The following is a 25,932-nucleotide window of genomic DNA, read 5'->3' as shown; positions in this document are numbered from 1 at the left end:
CCATGCTAGACCCATGCTGGAGAACAACAGTTACAGGTAAGTAACTTGTTCCTTCTCCAGCGTGGGGTCTGGCATGGATTCACATGCTCATGAATACATAGCAGTACACACATGCACAACCACGGGAGGTGGCAAGGCTCAACATTAAGCATTACATAAAAGTCAACATTAAGCATCTCTTGCCTCCTTCACCAGGCTCACCTTAAGCGAACAGGTTGCGCAGCACTGCCTGGCCGACTCTGGACTCCTCCCTGGAATCCTGGTCGACGCAGTAGAATCTCATTAAGGTGTGCGTCGTCCTCCACGTAGCAGCCCTGCAGATGACCAGCAGGGGCACACCAGACAAGAACGCCATGGTAGCAGCGATCGCTCTGGTCGAATGGGCTCTCAGACGGCCGGGCAACGGTCGTTTGCCAACCGATGACAGTGCATGATGCAGCCGGAGAGCCATCTGGAAATGGAAGCCTTCGAGAGAGCCTTCCCTTGGTTCACAGGTCCAAAGTTCACAAACAGCTTTGATGTCTTCCAAAAACTCTTCGTTCGTTCCACGTAGAACTTCAGCGCTCTAGTTACATCCAGCGAGTGCAAAGTCCTCTCGGCCGGCGACGAAGGCGATGGGAAAAAGACTGGTAACACCAAGGGCTCATTGAGATGGAAGTCCGATGGCACTTTGGGCATGAAGGAGGGGTGCGTCCTCAGCACCACCCTCGTCTTGTGGAAAGTCAAGTATGGAGGCTTGCAGGAAAGGGCCCGAATCTTTCCCACGCGTCGTGCAGAGGTGATGGCCACGAGGAACTCGGTCTTCCACGACAGGAACTTCAACGGAGCTGAATGCAAGGGCTCGAATTGCAGGCCCATGAGCCTGGTCAGCACCACGTTGAGCTCCCAGGCCGGGACTGGAGCCTTCACCGGCGGGAACGATCAGAACAGTCCTTTCATAAACTCCTTTACCAGGCGATGAGACCACAGGGACGACCGTCCTGCAGTTCTGGTGCATCGGGAAATCACTGCCAGATGTATCTTGATGGAAGCGTGAGATAGTCCAGCTTTGGCCAGCGCCAGTAAGTACGGTAGCACTTGAGGGGGCTGTAATCCGTAGAGGGTTAATCTTCTGTGCACGGCACCAGACAGAGAACCTCTTCCACTTGTGTCCGTAGCACTTGACAGTTGATGACGCCTTGGCCTTTGCAAGAACCTCTCTGCAGTCAGCCGGGATATCGTACCCTCCAAACTTTAGTGCTGCAGGAGCCAGGCCTGCCAGTTCAGCGACTCCAGGTCGTGATGGAGAATGGCGCCTCCTTCTCTGGAGAGAAGATCTGCGTCTGTCGACAGTTTGACTGGTGGGGACGCTGATAAATCCAGAAGGTCCGGGAACCATATCTGTCTCGGCCCCCTCGGTGCAAGGAGGATCATCCTGCACCGGGACCTCTTGAGTTGGTTGATGAGCTTGAGCAGCAATGCGGGAACGAAAAAGCATCGACCATGCTCCTCGGCAGGGGGAACCTGCTGGCGAACCTCTGGCACTTGGAGTTCGTCGCCGTCGCGAACAGCTCGATTTGGGGTTTTCCCCATCGTCGGAAGAGTTGATCCACTTGATCCTGGCGTAGTTCCCACTCGTGGTAGGAGCGCAGATCCCTGCTGAGTGAGTCGGCAATGGTGTTTTTTATCCCTGCTAGATGAAAAGGCACCAGAAACATCCCCTGGGCAACGGCCCAGTGCCACAGATCCTGGGCTTCCTTGGACAGGGCTGGGGATCTGGTTTGTCACTGCTTCCGGATGTAGAACATCGTGGTGGTGTTGTCGGTGAAGATCCTCACCACCTTGCCCTTGAGGGACGGGAGGAATGACTTGAGGGCCCAGAACACTGCTCGGAGCTCCAGTATGTTGATGTGGAGCGGCCTCTCCTCCAGGAGCCACAGGTCTCTCGCGTGAAGATCTCCGTGTGCGCTCCCCACCCCTCAAGGGAGGCATCCGTCGTCACCTGGTATGCTGGGGTCTGAAAGTCTGTGCCCGCGGTGAGATGCGCGCGGGTGCACCACCATCGAATTGCATGGCGGAATACTTTGTTGAGCGAGATCTTGTCCTCGAAACTGTCCGTCGCTTGCGTCCAACGGGCATCGAGGAACTCCTGCAGAGGACGCATCCGAAGCCTGCACAGGCGCACCAGATAGATGCAAGAGGACATCATCCCGAGAAGGGACTTGATGGACCTCACTCTGGCCACATCCGTGGCAAGCAGACGCAGTTACCTTGCCCAGGATGGCCTGCGTTCTTTCCTCCGATGGTGAGGCCAACTGCGCTACTGTATCCGAGGTTGGCTCCCAGAAACAGCGCGACCTGCGACGGAACCAGGTGGGATTTGGGGAAGTTGATGGAGAATCCCAGGTCCGTGAGCAGCCGGACGGTCTTTGCTGCGTGTTCGACGGCGAGTTCCCATGTCCCTGCTCGGATGAGCCAGTTGTCCAGGTAGGGGTAGACGTGGATCCCCTGCAGGCGCAGCCACGCCGCCACTGGTGCTAGGCACTTGGTGAACACCCTGGGCGCTGACTTCAATTCGAAAGGGAGGGCCTTGAACTGGTAGTGCCGCCCTTGGACTACGAACCTGAGAAACTTTCGGTGTCCTTTTAGGATGGGGATGTGAAAGTACGCATCCTCCAGATCCAACAACGATAGGAAGTCGCCTTCCTCCAGCTGGCCCAGCACGTGCTGGAGGGTGACCATCCGGAACTTCTGTGCCTTGATGTATTTGTTTAGCCGACGCACGTCCAGGATGGGGCGCCAACCTCCTGTCTTCTTTCTGACGAGGAAGTATCTTGAGTATACTCCAGAGCCCCGGAGCCTCTTTGGGACGAGCTCGATGGCTCCGTTCTTGAGCATCGCCCTTACCTCTAACAGCAGTTGAGGGACATGGTTTTCCCTTCCTGGCCACTGGCGGAATTCGGGGGCACTTCTTTAGAAATTCCATAGTGTGCTCGTGGGCCAGGGCATCCTGCACCAAACGGTCGGTGGAGATGGACTCCCACACGCTGACGAACTTGGGGGTGGGGGGCCTGACGCGACGGCCGGTTTAGTCTTGCTTGGAAGCAGCCTTGCCTCCCTGGCGACGACGCCGAGATCCACCTGACTTGCCTCGTCCCCTGTAGGTTTCTTGCGACGAGGAGCGGGCCGCCTGACGGCAGGTCGAGAAGCCACCGCCGAATCCTTTGGAGGCATCTTGCTTGCCTCCGGAGTTCCGAAAGGGCGGCCGCCGTTGCTGCAGAACTCCCAAGGCCAGAGAAGTCTTCGTGTCGGTCTTGATGGCCTGCAGTGACTCATCCACAGTCTTTCCAAACAGATCGTTCCCATCGAAGGGCATGTCCAAAACCTTGGCTTGCACGTCCTGGCGGAAATCCGTCGCCTTGAGCCACCCCCGCCGTTGAAGGCAAACGCTGTTGCCCAACTGGTGGAAACCGTTGTCGGCAATGTCCGTGGCCACAGTTCTGGCGTTGCCCGACGCCACCTCACCCTCCTGTAGGATCGCCAGGGCCTCTGCCCTCTTGTCTGGGAGGAAGTCCAACAGGGGGGCGATCTTGTATCACAATTCCCTGTCGAAATGGGTCACAATCGCTAGGGCGTTGGCCGCCTTAATCGGTGTTGTCGCCGCCGACGAGATGACTCGTCCCACGGCGTCCAGCTTCTTTCCCTCACCATCCGGTGGGGAAGCTGAGGATGAAGCCGGTGCCCCCCCGCCCCTGCTTTCTTCTTGGCCGCTGCTGAGACGACCGAATCCGGGGTCGGCTGCGCCCTAAGTCACAACGGGGAGGCATTGGGGACCCGGTACTTCTTCTCGTACAGGTCCCTCTTGGCAGGTGTCGTGGACGGGTTCTTGAGGAGGGCAAGACCCTCATCCCAGATGTCAACCAGCAACGGCACCGCAAGGAAAGTCTTCCTCTTGGCCTCGCGCCATTGGTAGAGGAAGCCTTCCTTCTCCTCAGGGCAGAGCTGAAAAAGCTTGGATGGCCTGACAATCATGGCGTGGAAGGAGCCAATCTCGTCGTGCGTGGACGCCCGAGGAATCGGAGACAGGAGGCTAATCCCATCGTCACTGCCGTCGTCATCCGTCCCCGTTGTGGATGTGTCCGTTCCTGTGTCGTCCCTCGGGATCGGGGAAGGCGACAAAGGCTGAGAAGGCCGTGAGGGCTAAAGGGGCACTGGATGAATTCTCCTCTTGTACAGAGGGCTTCCCGACGGACCCTGTGCACTGGGTCGTCCGTCGGGGGTAGGGGCTGTCTCATCCTCATCTCCGTGCAAAAGGCTTGGATTGCCGTCAAAATGGCCGCTGAGTTGTCCTGAGGCTCAGGTTGCGAAGGGAGCGACGGTTGTTCCTCCACGGGAACCTCGTCGTCCCCCTCCTCGGGATTCCTCCCGTGGGGCTGGGCCTCTTCCAAATTCTCGGCCAGTTCCTCCTCAGAGGTTGTATCCGTAACTGTCACCACCCCCCTCTTTTTCCACCGGGGTCTTCATGGGGGTCTTCTCGATGGGCTTAAAAGAGGATTCCCTCCGCGGAGGCAGGGAAACTCTGGGCCCCGAGGTCACCTCCACTGGGATAGCCTCCACAGGCTTTGCCAGGGCTGCAGCGACTCCCTCAATAGAAGCTTTAGCCGGGTGGATCAAGGACTTCGCCGCCTTTGGCGTGCTTGAGGCCTTCACTTTAGGGGCAGGGTCACCGCCTCGCTCCCCCTCGGCCGGTTCCTTCGAGATCAACCAGGGCCTCTGCAGAAGCCTAGCCGGGTTCTCCGATTTTCTCTTCACCGAGCCAGAGAGTTGGCTCGCGGTTGATGGAGTCGGTGAAGGTGCGCCCTACCTGGCAGCCGAGGAGCCCGACCGTTCGGCGCTCCCGGACTCGCAGTGCTTTGCCTTCTGTTGGGCCCCCGTCGCCGGGGCGCCCTCACAGGACTTAGAAGACCGCTTGGACTACTTCTTCTCACCTGCTTGGCTCTTGCCTTCCAGCCAGTTGGAGAGACGTGTCCGGCGATCCCTCAGTCTGATCCGACATGTTCATGCAAACCGCACAGTCCTTCTCCACGTGCATTTTGTCCTTGTGGAGGCAGTAAAGGCATTTTGAATGCTCGTCCTCCTTGAACACATTTTGTAGGTTGCATCCAGGGCAGATCCTAAACAGTTTGCCGGGAGTCGAGCTTCCCTTCTCCTAGGCCATGTTCTTCTCGTCCACGAGGTAGGCCTCAGAAACTTCTGGAATCCTCCAAGAAGCGTAACTCGATGAAAACTTCACCCTTGAGGGGCGTAGATAAATCCGAAACGGGTCCCTGTTCATTGGAAGTAGAAACGGTGGAGCTGGAGGCTCGATTAAACCGAAAAATGAGATGAATCTCTTTGAAAAAGCAAAAACGCAGTAAAAGCTCGAGAGCTATAGCACAAGGACTCCCAACACTTGAGCGTGCAGTAAAAATCTGAGGATGGCTGCCAGGGGCGGGGCTTAGAGAGAGGCAGTCATTGGCTGGGGGCAGTATGACCCAGAGACTAGTGATTGGTTACTACTAAGAAAGACAGATCAGAAACGCAACTGATACTGATTTTTTCCTTTACCGAGGATTCCCAACCTGACGACGGGGAATATTCACGAGCATGTGAATCCGTGCCAGACCCCATGCTGGAGAAACATTGTTATGCTATTAACAGTCTTTATAAACTGGGCTAATAAAGTTAGATAGTTGGAAACCGATTCATAAATTGATCGGATGAAGGCCTCAAAGCAGCACCATACTCTTTTGCGCAGTAGTGGTGCCCATTTCCATTTATGTTTTCAGTAAAGCATTTCACAAGCAATAAAATTAAAAAGGAAAAAAAAAAACACATCAGTTTTACTTCTTACAACTCCCATATACTATAACACCCACCACACAGTGGTGTGGTTCGTTGAAATCTTGGAAAAATATAGGGTCTGTGCCAGTGAGGCACTGTTAGACAGAAAATTGCACAGAGACGCAAAACTGTTTTTTAGGTAAGTCTTCTGAAAGCAAATCCGTTGAAACACCAGGCTAAAACCTACCATAAAAGCAACAGAGCCACCAATAAAGAATGCCCACAAAACGTAAAATGCCCATCAAATGCACAGATCAAACAAGTTGGGCTACTCGTCAGCCAAAGAAGATGCATAGAACAGTTTGTCTGAATTGGGAATTGCCCCTTGAACCTGTGTCTGTAGGAAAAGTGTTTAAAGAAGGCTTCAGTAGATAGCCACTTTGCCTACTTAAGAGCACATCAATTGGTAAAGGTTTAATTTATTTTATGTGTACAGTTCAAATAAATTAAAAAAAAATACTTGCACACATCATTTCCTTTAAAAATATATCACTTCCATTTTACGCTTCCTTTTCATATAAAATGTGAGCATATGGCTTTACAGTTGATGGTTATTCCTTAGTCGACTATTTTCAAATTTCCACTAGCCTGGTTTCTTGGCCTATCAAGCTTCCCCGAGGTTACAACTGCCTTCCAGACCTGATGAAGACCAATATGTACATATTTATTCCCTGTGTTTAGGCAATATGACTGTAAAGACTGGAGGGGTGTGTCTGTACTTCTGCTCTCTATATGGTAGAGGAGAGGCACAGAAGACCCCACCCAGGAATCTCTATTACGGTAGCAATGGACGAGCAATCAAGGCCTAGCTTCTCAGGAGGTGATGCAGGATGGTTCTTAAGTACAATGTAGTCCCCAAGCCCCCACAAAGTAATGTCCACACACTGTATTACTGAAAACAGTCTTTATATAATTAATATTCAAAGGTATGTACACAATCACAATAACACACTTTGTACTCGGAAATCAACAATGATAAATATATATAATTCTAAAGTGGTACCACCAATGTTATCAAATCTCATTAAAGTGCATCAAATGTACGGTTAAAATGTCACACAGATCAATCACGCGGTGTCATGATCTCTGCTTCCAAAAGGTCAGGGTTTTCCCAACTCCCTTGGAAGCAGATCCATAACCCAGGTTCCGAGTGCCAACCAGTCCCAATTGGGACCTTTTGGACCCAGTCCTGGCGCCAGTGGCACCAGGCTCATAAATATGCCCAGTCCCAGCGCTGGAAGCGCCGGGCTCATAATGCTTGGGTGGACTTACCTGCAGCAGACCATGCTGCTTACTTGCCTGCCAGTTGAGCCTCTGATCCCCTTCTGTTTGGAACTACTTTTCCTGTTGGGTGGGGCTGGAGCCACTCCCTAGATTCAGAACACTGGAACTCTTCTGGAAAGCAGGAACTCTTTTCTTACCTAGGCGTGGCTGTGGAAGGAGACACCGAAGCACTACAGGAGGCTATTTAAACCACACCCGGTGGATGAATCTTGCTTTGCGTTATTCTGCAACCTCTGCAGCAGAACGCTCATCGTGTCTTCTGCATCCGGTCCTGGGCCTAAGGAAAAAGGCTTACCATCCTGAATCCAGTCTTCAGCAACACCTAGAAAGACAAGAAAGAACAGGTTAGCATTCCAGCATCTGAAAGGCAAAGGCTTACCTACTCTTCGCACGCTCCGGAGGCCTTTGGCGCTGCATCCCGCATCTGAAAGACAAAACAAGGTGCGTTTAAAGACATTGGGGAACTTTAATACTCACGTGCCATTACTCCTTTCCACATCTAATCCAGTGGGTATTCCGGCACCCTGCAGCCGCTCCGAACTCTTACCTGCAAAATAAAAAGACAGTTAGAGCGCATCGTGAAGCAGGCAACAAGCGCTTACTTACGTGCTTCCAGGCGCTTCTATTCATCACACGGGCTCCATCTTTAACTCACTTCAGCCCGTCATCCGCCATCGCCGGAACCCTGCAAAACAAGAGACATCATTACTAAAGACTCTAAAGACATTTGAATGACTCGAAACTTACCGTTCGTGCAGTAAACGACGGACAGCAGTCCTCTGAAGTCAAGAGGCCTGCGCTACCTATCCAGTGAAGAAACTGGTTACAGCACCCTGCCCCGAGGCAGATGGAGAGCTCGGCATTCACTTACCCAAGGTGAGAGCGTTAACCTTTGGGGGTCTACAGGAGAGGAGAAGAGGAAAGAGATAGGGACACCCCAATAACCCCAGTTCATTAACCCCATATTTTCTATCTGCAGACATCTTACTCTACACGTCAGGCATACAGTGCACAGAGGTCCAGCCCAAGAGCCAACCGGGTGCTACACATCACCTTTGGAGATACGGTAGTCGCCCAGTCAAGACCGGCGCCTCTGCGAGAATCAGGTGAGCGTTACACGCGGAAACCAGCAATAGAGATAGGAGGGAAAGCAAGATGGTTGACACAATTGGCAGAATACTGGCCCTGTTACCTAGACACAGTTCTGTGTGGAGATCCCCCGCCCCCACCCACCTGGGCAACCTGTAAAATAAAGATATATAGCACAAGCCCAGTCCATATATTGTTCAATAGCCTGGTTTCCTCCTATTAAGGTTTCACCCGCCCAATGTACCTGGTGGAGTAGAGTTCTTCGAAGACGCGAAGGATCCTTCTTGAGTGACTCCCTTTAAAGCAGGAGCCACGGATCGTCGAGAGGCGTCGAAGATGGTGAACTTGTCTTCGACGATGAGAAGTTCAAGGGTGCCGAGACCCCGATGTCGATCCAGGCGGTGCTCGTCAGCGACCTCCTGCTAGGATGAGGTGTCCGGGGCACCACGGCGAAGGATTGTTCAGGACCGCAAAGAGTTTCAGAAGAACTGTGGCCTGACAAGGGTGTCGAGTCCAAGTCTTTGTGGCCTTCAGGTGGCGGGAAACTCACCGGCAGATTCTCCTCGGCGCGTTGGTCGTCCTCTACTTCAAAGCGGTCGACGTTGTGGTCAAGGGAGTCCTTCGATTCAAATGTTCTTAGGCAAAGGAGCAGGCGGCTCCGGTCGGCGGCGGCACGGCGTCAAGTGGTCCCCACGGCTGGGCAACACAACTTCGAAGGGCCTCCAGCGGTTACACAAACCTGCAAACCCTGGTCGACGGCAATGGACTTCGACAGCGGGGAGGTCCGGGTGCTTTGCTTCGTTCCCCTCATCGGTCCCGTCTCGGGTCGGCAGCCTTTCGAGGGTCTGACTCCCAGGGAGCTTCAGCGAAGGTTAGCGGTGCTCGATGGTCCCTCGGAGCACGGGAAGAGGGCACCTTACCAGGTCCTCTCTCGGATCAGTCCTTGACGAGTTCGGCAGCTTTCAGATCAGGCCGAAGCAAATGCAACAGCAAGTCTTCGTCTTCCAGCTGGGAGTCGAGGATCAGCAGTTCCAGTTACTCTTCAAGTGTAGACACAGCTTCTGAACAATTTCCAGTGGTGAGAGTTCCCCAGATATACTATCTTGTCTCTCATCCACACTGCTGGGTCACTCAGCAGCCAATTATACAGAAGGGCATTCATGCAGTCAGCCAATCAGGCACACAGTGCATTCAGGCCCACCTCCTCCCTCTCAGACTCTCACAACAAGGAATGTGGAATGGGACAAGTACCCAGCCATTCAACACTACACACTGCATTCAGGCCAGTTTCGGGCAGGGCTGTCTCAGTCTGTCTCTCATACCAGAAACCAGACAGCCACAACAAGAAGTGCATTTTGGTCACACACTCCATTCACCCAGTTCCCACCCACAGGGCGTACCCAAAACATACAGTCACTGGGAAGGCTCCAGTCAGTCTGGACTGGACTTCACAACACCACCATATATGGAACTTCCACCCAACAGCCAGTCAGGGGGAAGGGACAGAGTCAGGGCTTCCCAGGACTTTGGGAAAACAAGGTAACAGGTAATAGAAAGCAAGAGGCCACAGGGGCCGTCTTGTTTTCCATCAGGAATCAACTGACTCCAATGGCAGGGCCAGGGTATCCCAAAATGGAGGATACTCAGCGCACCTGTCAAATTCAGCATGGAGCTGCCACCAGCCCATACCCTGCTCTGCGGGCCACCCACAGGTGCACAAAAACATACACTAGGGGCACAGGGTTTGTACCCCCCACCCATGGGTGCCGTAAGGGTATCCCACGGGTCTGTTCACCAAACCAAAAGAGAGCTGCACCGCCAGGAGTCCCACATGAACTCCTGCACGGAAAACACGACAGAACACGATAAAAAGGCAGTAAAGGACAAGGATACGGAGGCCCTGTCCCTCCGATGCATTTCCAGCATCACAATGACCAAACACTCACTTTTTATCTCGTCATATTTTACAACATATGGCCCAAGGAGATTCATGTACAAGGGGCCAAATTCTCTACATTCGGTCAAAACATGGCGGGCAGAATCACATTTGTTACTTGGGACATGACATAAGCGACAGTTCCTGGATTGTCTGGGAATAGAACGTTCCAGTCCCAATGTAGCCAATACTGATAGTTTGTTAATTCGTAAAAGTAATTGAAATCTGTGTAACGCGGGCCCGGGGTACAATTTCAGGTAGCCCTGAGGTTCTCTGAAGGTGTGCGCCAGGTAAGGCCTCTCCTCGCCGTAGCTTTTTAATGCACTCAGATGGCTATAATTGGAAAACCAATCCCACCTTTCCAGTTTTGCGATAAAGAATGTGGTAGCGCTCTTCCAATTTAGGGTTCCGTTCCACGGTTTTAAAAACCTTGTTTGCCAAGGTAGCAAGGTTGTTAGTATATTCCCTGCTTCGTTCCTTACTAAGATGTCACAGTAGTGGACAAACTGGGGATAGTTTAGCTTTTAAGTATAGTAGTCTGCTTTTTTTAAAGACTTGGGCTACTGGTGATATCAGACCCAGCTCCAGCCTAATTATCTCTATTGGTATGCTAAGGACCACCCCCAGGACACTCCTAATATTTTCCCCCCCGAACCTTCAACCAGGATAGATCTTTCATGCATAGTGCCTTTAACCTATATAATATAGCAGCACAAAAACTTTGCCTATAAAGGGTCAATATGCCATATAACCTGAAACCTGAAGTCTCCTTGATGCACCTCGCGATTACCAAGGTCAGGGCAGCTGCTTTGCATTTCTTCTCGCCAATGATTGCAGCTTAGTCGCAGTCAGACGTTCGATCTAGACCTAGGTACTTTTATTGGTTTACCTGTTCAATATGAGGTTTCTACCTCATACCATGAATTTTGGTATTGGCATGTTTTTAGGAGCAAAATGCATAAATTTCGTTTTTTCAAAGTTTAGCTTCAGGCCATTCTCATCTGCATACAGTGCAATCAAGGAACTCTGTTCTCTTTAACAAAATCTGTGAAGAGAGTAATCAGCACCTTAGACCGGTAGGCTGCAGATCTTCTTAATACTGTGTGCGCTAGGCCCTTTGGGCCTGCTGCCCTTGAGTTTTTGAGTTTATGAATTTTTGTTCCAATAGCCGCTAGATAGTAATTTAATTCAAAGCTACTCTTAGTGAGGGAAGGTGTTGCACCCGTGGCCTTTGCTGCAGTAAATGCTTCGCCTAAGAATTTAGCCCAAACCTGTTCACCAATACAACTTGTAATTTGCAAAGCTTTAACAGAGTTGAACTTCGTCAATAAGCTCCTCATCTTTTTTTGCGCCTTAAGTGGCCACTGCTTTTAGAAGGTATTGCTATTGAGCATTTCTGTGAGAAGATTTCCAGCCCTTGATCAATTGGCTGCATCTATTTTGTGCCATGCGACAGGCTCGGTGGCTGGACAATACACCGAGGTCTGCCTGCTTGATTCCCCTAATCTCTTGCCTTATGTGTCATCCTGCATCCTGAATTACTTTTCCATATTGTACCCTCTTACCCGGTTTGTTCAGCATTACATAGCTTCCTGTATCGTCAACTCAGACATGGTTTCCTTAATCCAGGTTTCAATGGAGTCTGCCGAAAGCCCAAGAATGTTTTTAATTTGATCTGCTGTCTGGGTTGATACAATTTGTGGACTTTATCCAGATTTTTCTCAGACCATCTGATTCTGTTGCTGCCACGATTAACATCCATGTTGCCGAATTTGGAGTCAACTTCAGATCCAAAGCCTGAAATGGTGAGTGTAATCATGGGTTGGTCACTCTACATATTCTCTTCTGCTACCAACTTCTTTACTTGTAGAAAAACCGCCTCGTTATGAAAGAAATAGTCTACTGTGGATGTTGACTGTCCCCTTTTCCAAGTGGGATGGCCCGGCCTATCCCCACAGACTTACCCAGTTAGCATGACACAATCCCAGTCTAAGAGGGTATCCAAAAACAAGCTTCCCTTCCCTGTCATACATACTTTCTTCATTATTGGGAGACTACTTACATAATTCGGTTTCATTAAGTTCCTTGCTGCAACAACATCTAGCATTAATGCCCCCCCAATTATTATCTTTTCTGGTATTCTTTCAGAATTTAGATTACCCCAAATTTCTGTGGTACCTCCAATAATGCTATGGGTGAACGAGGGGCCTGCAGGATCGCAGAGGTTTATAATAGTATAATTACCCATGCCTTGAGTCAGGCTGATCCTTAGAGCAAGAATTTTGGAATTTGTTTTGGAGAGTGGAATTCTTGTGGCCGGTATTGAGTATTTAATTCCAATTGTGAGACCTCCATAAGGGCGCTCCTTGGGCCTTTGTCGGCCAGTAATTGAAACATCTGGAACCCATCAATAATTCTGTAAGCAACCAACACTCCTGTAGTAAAAAGATATCCGCCAGCAACAAGTCCAGAGACCCTGCTGTGCTCAATAGATGGGCAAAGCCTCTGGTATTCCATGAGCAACTTGTCCATTTTCAGTTGTTCGGCATAGGTTTGCATGCATTATTCTGAACACACCAGCTTAAGATTCCCATATTTTCTTGCAGTGTGTTTGGGCACTGGACATTCCGACCCTCCCTGCTGCCGGGCAGCAATTTATCCCACAGGTAATCCGCACTCGATTTTGTGGTTGTCCTAACAGGGAGTGGGGCCAGTACTGGGTCAATCTCATAGCCTAAGTCTAGGAATCTATTTTTGTGACTGCTGATCAAATGTGCAGTTTCAACAACAGTACAATGCACTCTACTACTCTGGTGCACTGTGTTTTTAATTGGCTCAAAGAATTTAAAGTCTTTAGTATTTAATATTCTAAGTGGCAAGATCTTGTGCATCAGTGACAAAAAAATCGGATCCATTAATATGTAGGCGGGAATCTTTTTCCATGGCGTTGCCGCATATTCAAAATGGGGTCTTTGCTGGATGTAAAAATATCCATTGATCTTACGGTTGCACGAGGCGCCGATACTTCAGCAATTTTTACATGGTTTTCCAGGTCTCCAGGAGCCATTTGTCCCACATCTTCCACTTCATCTCACGCAGAAACCTCTTCACAGATTGAGACTCCCCCCGCCCCCCACTTCTGCAATCGGCTTCTGGTCCGCGTTATCCAGTTTGTTATTGCCTCATTTAAAGTCCTCTCCTTTTTCTTGTTGTTTTTCTTATTGCTCTTCCTTATGTTTTGCTGTTTACCTATGGTACCCATTTGCGATTCAGTTCCTGGTTGGCTCTGGGGTTCAGTAACATCTAATGGTGTTTAAGTCGTTTCATTTGTTTACGGTCCGGTCATGTAGGTCAAGGACAGAGGGGTGGGCGGAGGAGGGGAAGAGGTGCAGTTCTTCCTTCCAATGTGGGAGGGTCATTTTTGAAGGGGTGGGGGGAACCCAGCTCCACTTTTCACCCTTCACCAAACACTTGTCACTTGCACTTCGAGCGAGAACATCACGCGTGTGACCGGATTTAAGGAAAACACCTTCTCCTTCGTTAAAGGGCCAGTAAGTCAGCGTTGTCCCATAACAATGTCAGGCTATTACAAGCCGAATGTTCTGCAGTTTCACCATCAATGAAGTGAGAGATCACAGCAGGAAGCTACACGGACATAGTACACACCAAACACTTGTCACTGACACTTCGTGAAGTGTAAGGTTTATGAAAAGCCACCGAGTCTCCATTAGATCAATGTGCAAGAAGACCTTCAGGAGCAGGAATGTTCTGTGCCCGTTAAGCCGTAAGAGTGCAGGATACCATCAATCTGACAATAGAAGCCTAAGAAGCCTCATGTCCTGGGACCCCAATGAAGGAAAAAAAATGTCTTGGGAGTTACTTTGAAAATGTGATGGAAACTTCAGAATGAAGGATAAGTTTGCAATACCACCATGTCATTGCGAAATACCGTAAAAGGTTCCCCGGTACAAAGTGATGGCAATGGGCTAATCCTTTGTGCTCTGAGGTCAGGGAAAGCATGTATACAGGAATCCAGGAGCAGGTCTACAGAGGCTATGGGCTCAGAACACAACTGACCCAAGGTTTCCACTAAAACGAAGGTCCCAGCTAGGAGGATGCCCTTCCGCCCATTGCATGAAAAATGCACAATATTGTCTAAATGATGCCAGACTACATGATTCTTACAAGAGAATGACAGAATCTGAAACGTGTAAGCACTTAAAGGATAGTTCCGGGACTTTTTTTTTTATTGTCCCTACGGTTCGGCCATGTATTTTTAAGCATAACTCGGTAGATCGTAGAAAACTTTCCTATGGACCTTACCCGACTTTTCGTCCATTAACGCACTCGAAATCAGCCGCCATTTTCTGATAATCCTATCATTTCCCCCCATCGCCCTGGCTCACCTGCTTTTGCGTCACTAAATCAAAACCCCCGCCCGAGCCTGACATCAGCAGACGCGTACCGCCCATTTGACAACGCCAAAGCACGTTTCGTGTCAACAATCGCTGCGCCTCAGCTAATGAAGTGTCGCCATGGAAATGGCAGGACGCCTCTTTCCTCTATAAGTATTAACACACCGTTTCACAACACACAGCAGCAGATTTTCGATTCCATTACTCTCTCTGTGTTACTTTGAGTATTCTGTGACTCGTTTCTGTGCTCTGGTCAGCTACCTTCGCCGCTTCTAGGCCTTGTGAACACCTGTACCATCTCTGTAAATTATTTTACTTTCTTTACCACACAATGGCTACAATAATGCCGTATATGTACGAGCCCGAGTACACCGAGGAAGAACTACTGGAAAGGCAAGCACGCGAAAACGATGGGGATTCGGACGGCAGTTGGGAGGACCAGTCAACGGATGAAGAGCCTGGACCATGTCGCATGGACGGCGTCTCCACCTGGTGCACGTGCAATCGGTGCGAGCTAATGCCAACTGAGGAGGAGAACTGCTGCTGCCGTGAAAATTCCGGGTGCTTGGCCTACATTTCGGAAGGCGAGCCAAGTCCGCAATGCATCACCGAGCTGCCAGAGTTCAGGGAAGCCTGCCTCTCACGGACCGTGTTGAGGATGATGATGGTGCTTATGCACGAACTTCGCGGCACTGTTCGTCCGCGTAATCCGAGTAACGAGTAAGTATACTCTGGTTGTGATGTCAGTGATGCCACTACTAAGTCATGGTCGTCTCCCACATGTAAAATTACATCTACATATCATTCGAATGCATGTAAATTGGTTCCATATTGTGCATTTTCTAGATAGAATTTTTTTCAAAGCAGAATGACATTTTTTACCTGAATCGACAGTGATAAGAAAGTTTTGTCATTTTAATACAGTTTGCATCTTTCGTTTTCACAGGTGGTACATGCTGGTGGCCTATCGTTGCTTCACTTGGTGGCTTCAGTGGCCTATCGTTGCTTCACTTGGTGGCTTCACGGGAGGCTCGGACACCGCGTTCGGAGAGTAATACCTGCCTGTGCGGTACTTGCCATTAGACAACATTTCCCCAGCGACAGTGGACAATACCGCGGATTTTCCCTGGATGTGCTGCAACCGGAACTTTACAATGTGTAATGTTTATTATTTATGTTCAATTGAAATTAAGATCTAAAATAAAACCCAACATATATTTTAACAATGGTTGTTTTGATTTTTTAAACGAATCTAGTGTGTCTCCATTGAATAGTCTTCCTGTGCCTTGTCTTGTCACACCACATGTCTCCGGCCAGCATCCTCCCTCACGCTGGCCGCCCACCTTCAATCCACATAACCGTTGAACCCATATGCAGCAGACATACATATGTTATTTTGCGGGTTGGCATCAAGCCTCCCGGCCTTGCCTCCTCCCCCAAAAATACTTACCACACCACTTTGTTCAAGCGTTGGCAATAAAAGGAACGCCGTTGGATTTTATTGATACAAAACATGGTTATAGGTAAATAATCAATATGGTTGATCATAATAAATCATCCTTTTGGGCACCGGGTACAGAGATGACCCCCTCTGGCCCGTGCCGCCTTGCCACCACAGGCCAGCCTGCTGCTGACTAACTGCCTAGGTGCCAAAGACCATGTACACTTCAAAGTGGTCTATAGAGCATGGGTTGTTGTTCCCATGTCTACCTCCAGACCCCGTGTCTCCTGCCAAGCATCCCCCCTCACGCTGGACGGCCCCCTGCAAACCGCATAATGCCACGACATATACACGTCATTCATTCACAAACACACCCCTGTTTCGAATTCTTTATAACCCACTTCATATTTCTAATGAGCACTTCTTTGCGCTTTGCTAGTCAACCCGTGAAGGTGCTGGTTATCTGCTCTTAGTCTATGTGAACTTCCGTGACCACTTCGAGGAAACTCCTCAGTTTGCAACCTGTGAACTGCTCCCTGTTCTACGACAAGAAACTACTCTGATCCCTGCATCTAACAGTTTGTTCGTCAAGGTAAGGCCATGTACCATAATCATTTTGCGTCCAATTTCTTTTCGTTCAAGACAGTACATGCAAGGAACTAGTCACATGTTCTGAGTTTACATTGGTATTCATAGAGAATTGTTGATCTTTACTTTACAGAACTTTCCACAATGCCTGCCTGTTCCATTGGCGGTTGCCCTTCGAAGACCCATAATAAATCTGAAGGTACTATAATGCATGTTTTCCCTAAGACAATAGATCAGATAAGAGAATGGGTCCGATATTGCGGATATCCACCGTCTGAGCTTGAAAGTAGAGTCTTAGAAGTCTTTGCGGACAAGAGGGGTGATCGATACCGCATCTGCAGCAGGCACTTTACCTCTGACATGTACTCCACATCATTGCTAATAAAGAAGAACACACCGCGAGCGAGGCGAAAATTGCTCTCAACCGCTATTCCCACTCTATTCGTCCACATCCCTCCACTGGTGAGTCAAGTTTACGTATTTATCTCTCGGCCTTGTGGTAGTGTGTAGCATTAGCTAACAATAATTTCCCCATTTATGTATCCACTCAATATGAAGGCGGAAGATTCTCCATCCGTGTCGTTATTGCAGTCATCAGCCACTTCAAGCGCCTATCGGGTAATCTTACTTGGCTATTCTGCCACTGACTTGTTTTAGGCATGTAAATCAATAGTTTTAATTTATCGTGTAATTATTTTACCTAATGGTACACCCTTGTACTCGTCCTCTAGTCTTTGTTTTCAGTTATAATTATTGTTATCCAAAATAATGCAAGTACTGTCTATCAGGGAGATGCTGAGGAGTCCAACGTATTGACGACTACCGTTGATGTCACTCAGATGCTCGAGGTACGTTTCCGGACAGTTCCATCGATGGAGATCATCAGATCTTGCATTCTTGTAGCGTGATTGTTACACACAATGTTTCTTTCGTTTTTAGCCATTGATATGTCCTTCTGTCGTCGCCCTCCTGTGTGTCTTCTTTTTTCAATATTGTGTTCATTACTAATGAAAGTCCTATGTTTCAGGGAGTCGATGGAGTATTAGTCCAAGAAGAAGGGGGAGCATGCAGTTACGGGTTGGCGCAACAGCTTGCAGAAGTGTGCACCGCAGTTACATCGTCCCTTGATGTTCTTATGCATTTCGAGGTATGGATACTGACAGTTCGATCAAGCGAAATCATATGACGTGATTACATCCGCTATACTTCCTTCTTTATTAACGCAAGTACTATGTTTCAGGGAGATGACGGAGCTTCTTCTACAAGAACATCACCCCTAGTAGTTGATGCAGATCTCTGGGTGGTGACACTTCCAACGATCGAGCAAATCGAATCATATTTACATATCCATTATTTATTTTAGACAACTGATCATTTGTGCAGGTCTATTTAGATGAGCCGTTGACGCCTGCACAAAGTTTATGTTCTTTTTAACAAAATAGAAAACCATACTAATGCAATTACTGTGTTTCAGGGAGTTACTGAAGCATCATCTTCAATAATATCATCAATGGAAGTCTATGAGGAGCCCGAGGTATGGATCTTGACAGTTCCTTCTAACTAGATCAACAATGCGTGAATAATTGTCGTTTGAATGTTCTACACAAAGCGTTCATTCGTGTTTTGCTATTGAGATGTACGTGTGTATTGGTCCCCAAGTACATTTTGTGTTTTCGATATTATTATACATACTAATGAAAGTTCTATGTTTCAGGGAGTCGATGGAGCGTCAGTGCGTGATGGATGTGCTTATGAAAATATAGTCGTTGCAGCGCAAGAAGAAGTGGAGACATGCACACACGAGTCGGAGAAACAGCGTCCTGATGTTGAAGTTCGAGGCAAGAAAGTTTCAAAGAAAAGAAAGCAAAAGAAGGTTAGTGTCCTGGTCACTATATTATGTTGTTTTTCACTGTTAATAGTTCAATACTGTAAGTTGTGTTTAAACTGAACATCCCTTTTCCAATCTGTCCTCTAGTTGCGAGTGGGTGTACGAACTAGATCTACACAGACAGTGAAGCGACGAGAGATGTTGCTTGTCAAACCTTTTGGCAGGGACTTGAGACTGGAGATGCATCGTGCCAACGGGAAGAATATGAAGTGATTGACAACGGAGCTATACCACCACCAGCCATTGATAGTGAATGTCCTCCTGGTAGTTCGGATGCAGTCGGAGATCAATTCACAGAATCCACACCCGCAAAAACTAAGACCGCGAGAAAGTTGAAGAAATTGTCCTATTCAACCATTGCCGGAGAAGGAACAGATGTTGCAATGGAAGAGAATGAAGTGGATGACAATGAAACACCATCAATATCACTGAAAATAGCGGAAGACGATATCAGAGATTCTACCTTTCATGTGAGTGACATGTCCTCAACGTTACAGGCCGAACCAGCTGGGATGCAGAGTGACAGTATAAGGAAAGAGGCCAAATTCATTGTATTCGATAGTTGTTTGATTGATATTATTATTCGGATGAAATGTGGGCATTCGGTTGGTGGGGAAGTATGTGGGGAGCCATTGATTAAAGTGACTCGTGCAATTCGAGGCACTAACCTTAAAATACATGCCACCTGTACAAAATATCATCCTTTCTCATGGTCTGCACAACCCATGCTGGGGCAACTGCCAGCAGGCAATCTACTTTGTGCAGCGGCTGCACTTTTTAGTGGTTCAAGTTTTAAAAAGTTAGAGTCTTTCTTTCAGTTTGTGGGAATCCATTTCATTGCGAAAACTCAGTTCTACAAATACCAAACCGATTATCTATTTCCAGCCATTAGCGAAGCTTGGAGAATGGAAAAAAATGTCTATTGATAGTACATTCGCGGGCAAACGGTTCAGGCTAGCCGGTGATGGACAGTGCGACAGCCCAGGATTTTCAGCCAAGTACTGCACCTACCACTTTCAGGACATGGAAAGTAAGAAAATTGTGAGTTCGGTGGTCGTGCAGGTGTCACAAAGTACATCCTCAGTGGCCATGGAGAAAGTTGGCTTTGTAGCATCATTGCAAGAACTACAATCGCGGGGAATGGTGATCGACCTGATAGCCACGGACAGACACGTTTCAATTGCCAAGACAATGAGAGAAGAGTACAAAAATATAAATCACCAATTTGACTTTTGGCATCTTGCAAAAACAATCAATAAAAAAATGTCGGCTGCAGGTAAAAAAAAAGATATGCAAGGTATTTCACAGTGGTCCAAGTCAATCAGCAACCATCTTTGGTGGAGCTCAAAAACATGTGGAGGGTCGTTGGAAATTCTACTGGAAAAATGGCGGTCAGTAATGCTACACTGTACCAACGTTCACCGTTGGAACACAAACCAACATTTCCACAATTGTGAACATGGCCATTTGTCCACAGAGGAGGCACGGAAGAAGAAGTGGTTGATTCCTTCATCACCCACTCACAAAGCCATTGAAAAGATTGTATTTGATAAAACTATAACAAGAGATTTGAGGGGACTCACAGAATTCTGCCACACAGGAGATTTGGAGGTGTTCCACAATATGTGCCTAAAGTACAGGCCAAAACGATTGCATTTTGGCATGGAGGGCATGATAAATCGGACTCTTCTAGCGGTCTTGGCACATAACCATAATGTTGGCCGTCAACAAAGTAGGACGACCGGAACTTTAGGGACGCTTCGCTACAATAAGGCCTTCACTAAAAGAAGTAAACAATGGGTGATCAAACCAGTGTTTGAGGATATGCAATATGAGTTTATTGAAAGACTTATTGTTGACGTCCTAGATAGGCACATAAATGGAGTTGTGAACGAACCTGTGCAGGGGACAACTGCATTGCCACCCAACATTGCCTGTGTTCCATGTCCACCTAAAGAAGAGCTCATTGAGAAATACACATCACGGTTTAAATGATTGTAATTTGATTGTCTGTTCTCTCGAGTCTCCTCATGTTGCAGGCCCATTGAATATGTGTATCTATGTAATGTGTAAATAAAAGTGATTGCTCAGTGTACGTGCAATGTGTCTCTCCACTGTTGCCCCTCCCTTCACCGTGCTGTTGTGCGAACCACCCGGGTGTCACCTGTGACTTTGCTCTGAAGTCTCCTCATGTCGCAGGCCCATTGAATATGTGTAGCTATGTATTGTGTAAATAAAATTGATTGCTCAGTGTACATGCAATGTGTCTATCCAACCTTGTTCATTTGCGCATTAAATGAAACCAAACAGTAATATAAATCATTTTTCAAAAAATATAGAATGTCTCCGTATTTATGGTTCTCTGGGGCTGCAAATGCACGCAGACAAAATGCAAAGATGGAGTGTAAATTTCAAGTCCTGTGAGATGGCCTTACACTGAATGTAGCTAACTAGGAATGTGTGCTCGTTCAAAGTGAAGGTCAGCTGCTTTGATTTTTTGCTCGGGTGCCGGAATGGCCCACGACTCAGTATAAGGTTCTATTGTTATTTGACCTTGACAGGCCGGGACCATCACGAAAGACTTCGTTTTGGGGGTGTGGTGCAATAACGTAAACGATAATGAATATAATTTCAGAAACGAAAGCCATTTAATGTTCGTTCATTAGAAGAAATAACGTCGGCATAGAAGGAGTGGCATTTCGGGGCTGCCCTACGCACAGACACAATGGAAAATGCAAATATAATGTAAGTAACTCTTTAGATGAGTTTATACCGCAATTTAATTACTATACAGTAGCTTTAAAGACGGGTTAAGTTGTACTTGTTCGTTCTATGTGGCATATTGTTTTGTACCGCGCACTATCTTGAGGAGAACCATCTCCTTTTACGGAAGCACCTCAAAACCTTCCTCTTTGCTTCTGCTTTCTCTCTCCCTCTCCCCTGCTACAACTGGTCCACTGTCTGCGACCTCGGTCCTGGGCCCTTCCACTCTCCACCTGCACTGCCTCCCTGTCAACACCTGCACTGGGGGACTGTCTCAGTATCCTACAGCCCCCCCTTGACGTATAATACCCAGTTGCACTGTCCTAGCTATGAAATAATTTCCCGACCTAATATATAAAATGAATAATTTTAATAAAGATCTGATGGTGAGACTAATTTCATTTTTTATGTTTTTCAAACAGGTACATCATTCATTATTGAATGTGTCACGAGTACCAGACACCGGCGGATGGGTTTTTTAACCGCCAGTTGCTTCTCCGCGTGAACAACGTTACCACCCTGACCATTTTATGGGACGATCGCCAAGTACAAGTATGCCCTTACGCGGTACTAACGGCTAGATGCAACATACAGACCGTTGTGGTGGCCTAGTGCCTCGTTGTTGGAACAGCCATGCGATTATCAGTGCGACCGAAGAGCTTATTTTATCGTAAACCAACACCCTGTGTACTGCACACGAACATCGCTTGCCTCAAGACAAACTATTTTGGATCGAGAGCAAATAAAAATGCAAATCGCTGAATATTCTCAAAACATTTGATGTCAAATAAATGTACTTTACCAAATTTACAATCTTGCGGTTTAATTTAAAAGTACAGTTTCATATTCCCAATTGTGGCGCGCTGTGTTGTGTGAGCTCATCTGTGTTGATTTCCGGGTTCTGTGTGGAGTCGCGTAGAAGACGCCTGGGCGCGTTTGCCTACGCAGCACAGTAACGTCACGGAGAGAGGCGGGGAATATGAATGTTTTGATAAAGTCTGTTTCAGGGGCGGGGGATTTGATTTAGTGCCGCAAAAGCAGGTGAGCCAGGGCGATGGGGGGAAATGATAGGATTATCAGAAAATGGCGGCTGATTTCGAGTGCGTTAATGGACGAAAAGTCGGGTAAGGTCCATAGGAAAGTTTTCTACGATCTACCGAGTTATGCTTAAAAACACATGGCCGAACCGTAGGGACAATAAAAAAAAAAAGTCCAGGAACTATCCTTTAAGGGTGCTGGGTAAGTTATGCAAGCTTCAACCTGAATCCCTCATTAAGCTAGGTGAGAACATGGTCTAGAAGTGAGGTGTCAATGTGAGGTGGACAACTTTGTAAAGGGTTTTCACCTTTAGCCACTTTATTAAATAAAAAGGTTGGATTAACATCTCGCTATTCCTACGCGGACAATTTTCCTGCCTAAAGTAAACTAAAAAACACTCACAAAAGGATATCTGCCCCTTACACTTTAACAACAAATAAAATAAGGAAATATATGGCAATGCAATTCAATATAACATATGATTTGATTCACAATATATTCAATGTCTCTTCTCATAACCTAGGTGAATTTCCCCGCCCCAGATCTGAAAAGGGTTTTCTCCACACTTGAAACGGATGTTCTTGCTTTCTTTGAACACAAAGTTCGAATTGAGTCCCAAGGGTTTATAAAAAGTTCCACAGTTCCAATAAAGTATCTCCAGAAATTAGAAGTACCCGGAGTCTCGCATTGGTTTTCCTCGCATATGCAACAATAAATGTCTGCCAGGATAAGGTAACAACTCGTGGATTCAAGAAGAAAAATTATACCAACTCCTTCTGGAGTAAGAACAGGGTTCACCTATGTAGTAACAAATGTCTTTGTCAGGATGGTTTACTTCAAACTTGACTTCAGGAAGAAGTATAACTTTTCTGCAACAAGTTTTCACAAGGCACAAATCAATACGAGTTGCTTATGTTAGAAGCACAGTTCAGCACTTGTATCAACTACTATCTGGCTTATATTTCTGCCAGGGTTACTTGCCTGCCTGTCTACTTCTTCAACAGCAAGAACAAAAAAGTGCTTCAGTGGTAACTTCCGACGTATCGCAACAGCAACTTCATTTTACTTCAGCATCAAACTTTAAACATATTGTGGGGCAAACAAGAAACCGCATTAATGCTCTTCATGACCACTTGGCAGCGATGCTCCTCTCCCCCTGGATAACCGACTCCAGAAGGGCAGTCTGTTTGCCACCTTTCTTTGCCATTTGTACCAACAACCTAATTCTGCTCACAAGATGGTCTCTTCCACATTGGCTTTGGCAATGTAGGTTATCACTTGCAGATTTGTATTTTGTAGCACATAAGCAGTAAGCTCTATAGTCATTAACCCTCTCCACATTCCCCCCGCTTGCCTTGAGTACCGTTTGTTACATTGGTTTTGCTTGTTTGTTATAAACTCTTGGCTTGGGTATTGTCTAAGCTTTTGGAACAATTACAGCTTTCCCATGGGGTTTATGGGCTTTCCACACTCATGTGCTCATTTATACAGTCATTCGCTTTTAACAAGCATAACTTATTAATTTCGTATAGTTTGGTATTCAAAATCACTTCTATTGTCACTTTCACTCATTCGCGGCCTGCTGTGAACACGTGGGCAGAGTTGGAGCGCTCTGGAGTCCATTACAAGCTGTGAACTCATTGGGTAAGTCGCTTATGTATGCTCCGCTCAGTGTTCGAAGGGCTTCGGAGCTTGTGGCTTCTCTTGGTCAGGTGGACAACCTCCTCTGGTCCTCCTCTGCTTACGCCACAAATGGTTGGAACCTTCGCTGCTCCAGAGGGGGTCAGATGCAATCCAGCCACCTTGCTCCTCACAAGAGGCACACTTCCCTCATTGCATCTGCTTCCAGCTGCATAAACTCTGCAATAGGGAGTGTCACTGGTAAAGACTCAGGACCCGCCATGGCTTCTGACGCTTCTGTGGTCACGGCATCTTCTCGCGCCTCAGTCATGCCTCTCTGCTGCAACCACGGCTTGCGTTGCTTCCTCCTCTTCTACAGTTCCGCTTCTCTCCCTCTTCTTTCTCCTAGTGCCTGCATCTCAGGAGGCTTAAGCCTCCCAGCCCCCTTCAGGTGTAGGCCATTTACACCAATTAAGAGATCACACCCACATCAGTGTTCCTCTGTATCACTCTTCCTCGTCCCAGTACTGAGGGAAATATGGGACTTGAAGTCCATGGCAACAAAGTTAGTTTTTCTAACTTTTTTTGCTTTGCTTACTGGCTTTCCATTTTCTAGAACATTCTTTGAAATAACATTACATAAATCAGTCACCAGTTTCACTTGAAGAGGAATACAGTGTTCTAAACCTTTGATTATTATTTACAGACTTCTTTCCATTTCCTTCTTTTGAGGTAGGGAAATGCTTAGCTCTATCGGTTTGAGATTGGGTTTAATTTATCTTTATACCACAGGAGCTTTGTCTGATTCTACCTACTTTTAGATGTTAAACCAACAGAGCTGTTAGATTATTGTGGCCACAAGCGATTTTGGCATTTGTAATACTTCTTCCTTAGGGGGAGATAAATACTGTGTCTCACCCAATGGATTCCTCTCACATCCCCGAGCCTTTTCTCCTCCTATGTGTTCCACCCGCAGAGCACCACCCCAATGTCAGGATTTTCCCTTGCGACCTGAGAGGAGTCTTTAGGTAGGGATATGGTGAGGGATCCGTAGGATTCATCACACAGAGTAGGCCAAAGGATTAATGTTCATGTAAAGAACTAATAGAAAAAACAAAGTATTTTTTACTACAGTACTTGGCACATGAAGAGGACCTATCAATATTTTCCTGGGAGAGTCTCAAGTGTCCTTCGGGAAAAGGATTTTGAGACCCACTCTGATAAGTCCATGAGTCAACGGTGGATGGGTAACATCCCAGACATCGGTTTCCTCAACAGATCCTTAACAGTAAACTCTGAAGGAGTTGCTAAAGGTAAGTCAGATCAAATAAATTATCTCCCAGGCTAGTAAGGTGCTAGTACAATGGAGGAGGCAGTTCCTAATTATCCCGAGTTTCGAGAACAAAGCAGGAGGACAAATCATAAATGTGCAAGGTTGTTCCAGCTAAAATAACACTGACAGACCTGTCAAGAGGCAATGTGAGGCTATCTGGTGTTCAGGTGGTATGCAAATAGGCCAACTTTCTGGAACAGCTTATACACCATCTCTGGGTGTCCACTTGTGATCCTGCAGAGTGAGACCATGTCTGAATTTTGTGAAGCTAACAGATGGTCAACCTGAAGAGAATGTCGAGAATGTCCACAGTGTATAGCCAATTAACAGATTTCTATGGCCAGGAAACATAACAGTGAAAACTCCCTCCTCCCCCCCATCTGCCTGTCCTCACTCTCCTCTACAACCCTCACATTTCCCTCACCCACGCTCAGGCCTCCTCTTCCACACTCCCCCCTTCCCTCCTACTATCCTTTCTTGTCTAGAGACTTCATCAGGTGATATGGGCAAGTCCTCTATTTTTTAAAAAAAACTTTCTTTATTGCATTTTCCTTATACAGACAACTTAAAACATAACTACTCGTCACCAGTGTGCCCGCAACTTTCTCCATAGTCTCCCCCCAATCCACTCCCCCTTTAACCTTGTTAATCTTTTAGGCACATAGATAGTATATT

At 47.5% G+C, this 25,932-nt stretch overlaps 1 protein-coding gene across 5 annotated transcripts in view; it reads right to left on the bottom strand.

The window, feature by feature from the left end:
- The window catches only part of LOC138511228 (long-chain-fatty-acid--CoA ligase ACSBG2-like), a 1,364,724-nt gene that overhangs the window by 134,690 nt on the left and 1,204,102 nt on the right, over positions 1 to 25,932 (bottom strand). The window lies entirely within an intron of this gene.

Source organism: Ambystoma mexicanum, chromosome 6p, assembly GCF_040938575.1.
Source record: "Ambystoma mexicanum isolate Mex_15411 chromosome 6p, UKY_AmexF1_1, whole genome shotgun sequence".
NCBI classification, from domain to species: Eukaryota; Metazoa; Chordata; class Amphibia; order Caudata; family Ambystomatidae; genus Ambystoma; species Ambystoma mexicanum.
This window is presented reverse-complemented; position numbering and strand designations above follow the sequence as displayed.